We start from the raw sequence: 6,000 nt of genomic DNA, 5'->3' as shown, positions 1-6,000 counted from the left end.
AAATAGCTGTCGGAATGGATTCCGCACAACCCTTCCACTTACTCGCCGAAATGTCAAATTGTGGGATTAACACTGGATTACCTAAGTTCTGTATTTATTTCCCCAAATGTTTTATCTCTTTCGTTGATCAATACACATGATGCAGGAATGATATAAACCTATAAGTTCCAACTGAAGCTTAAGTTCACGAATAACATTTGCTATAAATATTTATACATATACATATCGGACAAAACTTTACTGTTTTATGTTAATTAATATAGGGAATTAATTATCCTGACTTACTTATCAGTTCTTGCAAAACCCAAGTCGAGAATAAACTACTATAATTTAGATTTAATGAAAGTCTTCCTGAATCTCCTTCCTGACGTGTTGCACTCTTTTCTCCAGCCTATCGAGAACTTTTACGTAAAGCTTATTGCTCACTGCTTGTCCTTGAGGCACAAACTCTTTGTGGATAAGTCCTATTGAGCCGAAAAGACGATGAGAATCATAGTTCTTATTTTTGGGGACCAACCCTGCAGTATATCCCTTTGAATCTATAGATTGAAAGGTGTCCAGATACATTATCCCAGAATGTTATCCGTTCTTATTTAAATTTTTCACTATCTCCCACTTTATTGGAACCTCTTTGTTAGTTTTTTCGCCCGTCAATTTGACGCTTAAATAGTATTCATTGCAATCTCCTTGCTTCTACGAGTAGTATACTTTACTATTGTTGTACTTTGCTCACTAGCATTGAGAAACATACTCCGTGAATTTTTTATGAATTTGAGTGTTTCATGATTTAGTTTGTTGATGGCCTTGTGATAAAGCAAGCAGATTTCTAGATTTTTAGAGGAACTTAAGTTGAGGCTCACTCATGGAGGGAAGATTAAACTACAGATTAAATGTCTTGCAGAAATTCGAAGCGTCTCTTTAGCGACGATGCTCATGGGACTACGGTATGAGAGATGATGGCGAAAGCATTTGAGAGATCAAATATAGAACCGAAGGATTTTCACATGACGTTTTCCTCACGAGGGATGAGAATAATTGACTTTATCAAATAATTGTTAAATAAGCGGTAAGAGGAATGAAACTGATTATTTCATTCTAATTAGCCGAGTATTGGAATATTATTTCACTTATACTTATTTTTTACAAACAGATCGTCGTCTCTTATTCTAAGAAAAGTATACAGGGTCGCACCCAAAAGTGGTAGGACTGATTTTTTTACAAGAATTTTATTGACGATATACTTACATCGACTTAATAATCTTCAAAGTATGCTCCTTGAGCTTCTACACACTTAGTATAACGTTGCTCCCATTCCCCGTACGCCCGCTGGAAATTTTCTTTGGGGATGCCGTTGATTACCCTCGTCGAAGCCTCTTGAACGGCCTTTATCGAGTCAAAACGTCGTCCCTTGAGCTGTCTTTTCATCAGGAAGAATAAGAAGAAGTCCGGTGGTGCCGGATCGGGAGAATAGGGCGGGTGCGGCAACGTGGCAACGCCGTATTTGGCCAGCTGTCTGACGACGAGCGCGCCATGGCAGAATTTTCGGCACCATCTTGGCACACACCTTGCGCATGGCCAAATCCTGTGAAATAATACGTTGGACGTTGGATACAGACAGACCCAACTGGTCTGCAATTTATTCACTGGTTAAGCGTCGGTCTGTGTTCAGCAGTGTCCTCACTCTGTCCACATTCGTGTCGGTTCTTGCCGTCGACGGCCGTCCGGAGCGATGGTCGTCTTCAACGAGCTCCCTACCCTCTTTAAACAACTTGTGCCACTCAAATACTGTGGAACGGCTCAAGGCAGTGTCCCCATAAGCCTGCTTGATCATATCGAGGATCTCAGTTGCCGTCTTCCCGAGTTTCGCACAAAACTTGACGGAATAACGTTGCTCTAAATTCAGTTTCATTTTGTTTATCGACGCGGACAAAAAACTTGCTTCACTAAAAACGGTGTCCTCACTCAACGACAGCCCGCAGGTGACTAAGGTTCGTGTCGGTCTGTTGCTAAGAGCCCACTCCACCTTACCCTGCCAGGCAGGCCCACTTCAATCGCTCCGTTCGCGCCAGAGAAAATTAGTCCTACCACTTTTGGGTGCGAGCCTGTATCACACCTAGATATCGAAGTGCATGTAACTATGATTATAATTGAATAAATGAAAAACTCCAAAAGGCGTAAACAGTTTACCTTTCAAAACTAAATATAAATGAAATTATTTGGCAAACGCCACAAGTAAAAGGGTAAATAAAATTCGTATTCACTTTTCTTATCCCTTTCCTTATTTACCATTTACCCTTTGACGCATTTTGTTTTGAAAGGTAAACTGTTTACAGCTCTTGGAGTTTTTCATTCATTCAATACTACGAGCTCAATTCTATCAATATTTTAATTATCGTAATCGAAATTATTTGAATCATTTTACATATTCATTGTAACTAAGAATTTAAGAAAATAAATTTTTGGTGAGGCGTGCCTTGTGTCAAATCACCACTTATTACAACCACAGGCTCTAACGGTACCTGGTACATCTAAATGTGCAAAAGCATTTCTTCCTCTTTTATAGTTATTCTTTCTTGTTCGTCCCCCTTTTCTAGTCCTACTTTCAATACCTAGACAGGGTTATTCTCGACTTTTACTGTTTTCCATCTTTCCTTGTGTCTGGATATATTCTCCACAAATGAAACTATTCTTCCAATTCTTCTAGCTTAATATTCCACATTTTAATACAATGTTACTCTCTTTCTTGATACCGTAAACAGTAAGATATATGTTAAATGATGAAATTGTTCTCTATCCGTTAGGCAATCATCATCTAAATGGAAAATTTAATTTGTACAGCGAGGAAGACAAACAATAAGGTTTGGCTTGAGGTGGGTGAAGAGAGAAAGTTGTTGGGAGAAATCCCAAAAAGGCAGAGAAAATGAATGGAGGAAATTTTGAAAGGTAGTGGTTCACCGGAGGTCGTAATGGAGGGAAGAACATGGGTAAGCGGGGTACTTGAAGGAGGAGGGCGGACTTCTAATTAAGCATTTAGGTACTCTGAAGTTAGGACGAAATAATTTAGGGCAAAGGAGGAGGAAATTATTGAGCTACTTAGAAAACATTAGTGGTTATGGACCGTCCAAAACTCACCTTCAAATTGTTGGAATACAAAATTCTGATAAAATTTACATTTTACCCCGCATGCCCCCACTAGGGTGAGTGGCAAGGGGTGATTTTACAACATGGTGTGCAGTTTCCTCAGCTATTAATGAGCCTAAAGGGACGTGGAATGAATACACAAAGGTTTGCCTAATGCCCCTAATCAAAGCTTTTTTTCCAATTTACAGATGCTTTCCCATATTCCTGCGATTTCCTCAGGATTATAGAATTGCCAATAAAACTTGGCAGTGTCTCCAGCAGAGGATGGCAAACGTTGACAACTATAAATATTAACCTGAATCATCCCTTGGAAAAACCTTTGCTTATTGGTTTTATTATAATTTCGCTTTGTATTTTGTGTGACTTAGTTCCGTCCATCATTGCGATACTTTCTAAGGGTGGGTGCATTCACTGAGTATTGCGTTCTTGGGCACGTTGGATATAATTATCGATCGAGTCTCCCTGGCGACGGCGAGGTTCGGAATTAACGAAATGTGTCCTCCCTCCAAGGGAAGAGGATCGTCTATGATGCAACCTCGGGCCTCCGCTGCCGTCGGATCGACTTCGACAGCCATGAATATACCGCTCCTTATTAAAATACCACGGGCGCCGCGTTAAGGGCCGCTTCGCTTTCCCTGGCGCCGTAGCGGCGCCACCCAATCTAATCTCCTCCTTCTCATTCCGTAACCTCCTCCCTCCGTTTCTTAATGCCCGCATCCCCTCCCACTCACCCCTTGTAACAGAGGCTAGCTGAGTTCTGAAAGCGTAGGGAGGCAGGACGGAGGAGAGAGGATGAGAGAAGCCGTGCACGTTCACTTCCACGACAGCGGAAATGGCCGGAATACCCGCGAATCAATGGCGTCAAGAAAATATCACTTCTGGAAGTACATCCTTGAATGCCGCCGCGAACTCGTGTGAGTGGTAGTCTAAGGTTACTGCCCATTTGGATAACTGCTGATTATTATGTTCTGTACAATGTAGGAGGTATTGGTTAGGGAGCCAATGTATTCACAAAGTGAGTAGACAGGCTGAAGATTTTTAGGAAGTCACAGGACTCCAGAGTTTATTTGCGACACCGAGGACATCACTATACGTTATCATGCAACAAGTTATCATAATTTTTCCTGTCCTCAACATACACGCATAGATAGTAACATGCAAGCCACCTCTAGAGTGTGTGGTAGGGATTGATTACTCATCAGTATACTTTTGACGCAAAATAGTACCCCCCCCTAGCGCGGTCAGATAACGTTATTCTGGTCCTATACCTTTCGCTGGAAAAATCACATATTAAATCACTATTCCTACTACTGTTCTAATACTAATATAATTCTACACCTAATACTCTAATTTTATTTAAAATGTCTCTGATACCGTAGTGTGATGGGGTTAATATATGTAATACATTTTTCACATAATCGCTAAAGAGATCTCCTTCCACTTTATATACAGTAATAGATTTAATCTGCAATTTTCCCCGTGTGTAATTCCCAACCTAGCTGCTCTAATAATTTTTATACGCTACTCGGTTTATCATAGCAACGTTTCACAAATCTAGCCCTACGCTGCACGAGATCTAATGCGGCAATCAATTCAACTGCTGACGGATCCAAATACCAGTAGAATATTCTAGCAGTTCTAACCAGTTATTGATAACAGTGCTCTTTAACATTTTCATCACGTTTCCCCAATACTCTTCTAATAAATCCATAAATCCTAACCTTTTTAGCCTTTTCACATATTCCCCGTATTCGTTACACTCATGAGAGATAATGAGTTAGGGTAACTCCTAATTACCTTATCAAGTCTGTAATCGGAATTTCTGATGCATTAGGCATCCAAAAATTAAACTTTTTAGGCTTAATTCAAAGTTTTACCTTCGGTTTGTCCAACATGTCGTGCATATTTGATGTTCCCCGATGCTGGTGTGACGATTCGTCACACCAACATTGGGAAAGTCCGAGGGAAAATATTTTCAATATATCATTCTGCTCGGCAGCCAATTTACCTTAGCTTCCCGTTGATTTCTCTTTTACCATTGAGATATAGGGCTAAACTTATCCCCTTTGTGTCGTATAATTTAATTTAACTAACTAACCAGTGCTTACTTTAAGACTGCTATGCGTTTAACGTGGGAGTTCGTGGGAGTCACCACTCGTAAAATACCCTACAACTACATTCGAAAAACCAAACTTTTTCATGAACACCCACACAGACGCACGTACTCGTATTCATGCTAGAATTCTTTTAACATTACACACATACATTTTACATTACACACACATGCCGGACGCCCGAGCACGTCAACAACACACGGAAACATTGATGAAGTGAAGGCAATAGTATTGGTCAATCGTCGAATCACCGTTAGAGAAGTTGCTGAGGACCTTGAGGACCTAAACACATCGATTGGCTAGTGGGATTCCCGTGACCCGTGCTTATGACACCGGTCGCCGCGAAATTCGTACCAAAATTGCTCAATTTCGACCAAAAAAAGCAACGCATTTACACTGCTAATGAGGTGTTAAACGCTGTCCGCAACGACCCATATTTCCTCCAGAGGGTCATAATTGGTGACAAATCATGGGCTTATGGTTATGATGTGGAAACTAAAGCTCAATCAGCCCAATGGAAGCTGTAGCACAAGCTTAGACCGAAAAAAGCGCGCCAAGCTCCGTCGAATGTGAAAGTTTTGCTTACAGTTTTCTTCAATTGCAGTGGCGTGGTGCATCATGAATTCTTGCCATGGGGTAGAACGGAAAATAAGGAATATTACCTGCAAGTTATGCTCAATTTGTGCGAAGCAATCCTCCACAAACGCCCGGATTTGTGGAAGAAGAAATGTTGGCTTTTGCACCA

The sequence above is a fragment of the Hetaerina americana genome, unplaced genomic scaffold (genome assembly GCF_022747635.1).
Source record: "Hetaerina americana unplaced genomic scaffold, ioHetAmer1.1.p SCAF_6, whole genome shotgun sequence".
NCBI classification, from domain to species: domain Eukaryota; kingdom Metazoa; phylum Arthropoda; class Insecta; order Odonata; family Calopterygidae; genus Hetaerina; species Hetaerina americana.
This window is presented reverse-complemented; position numbering follows the sequence as displayed.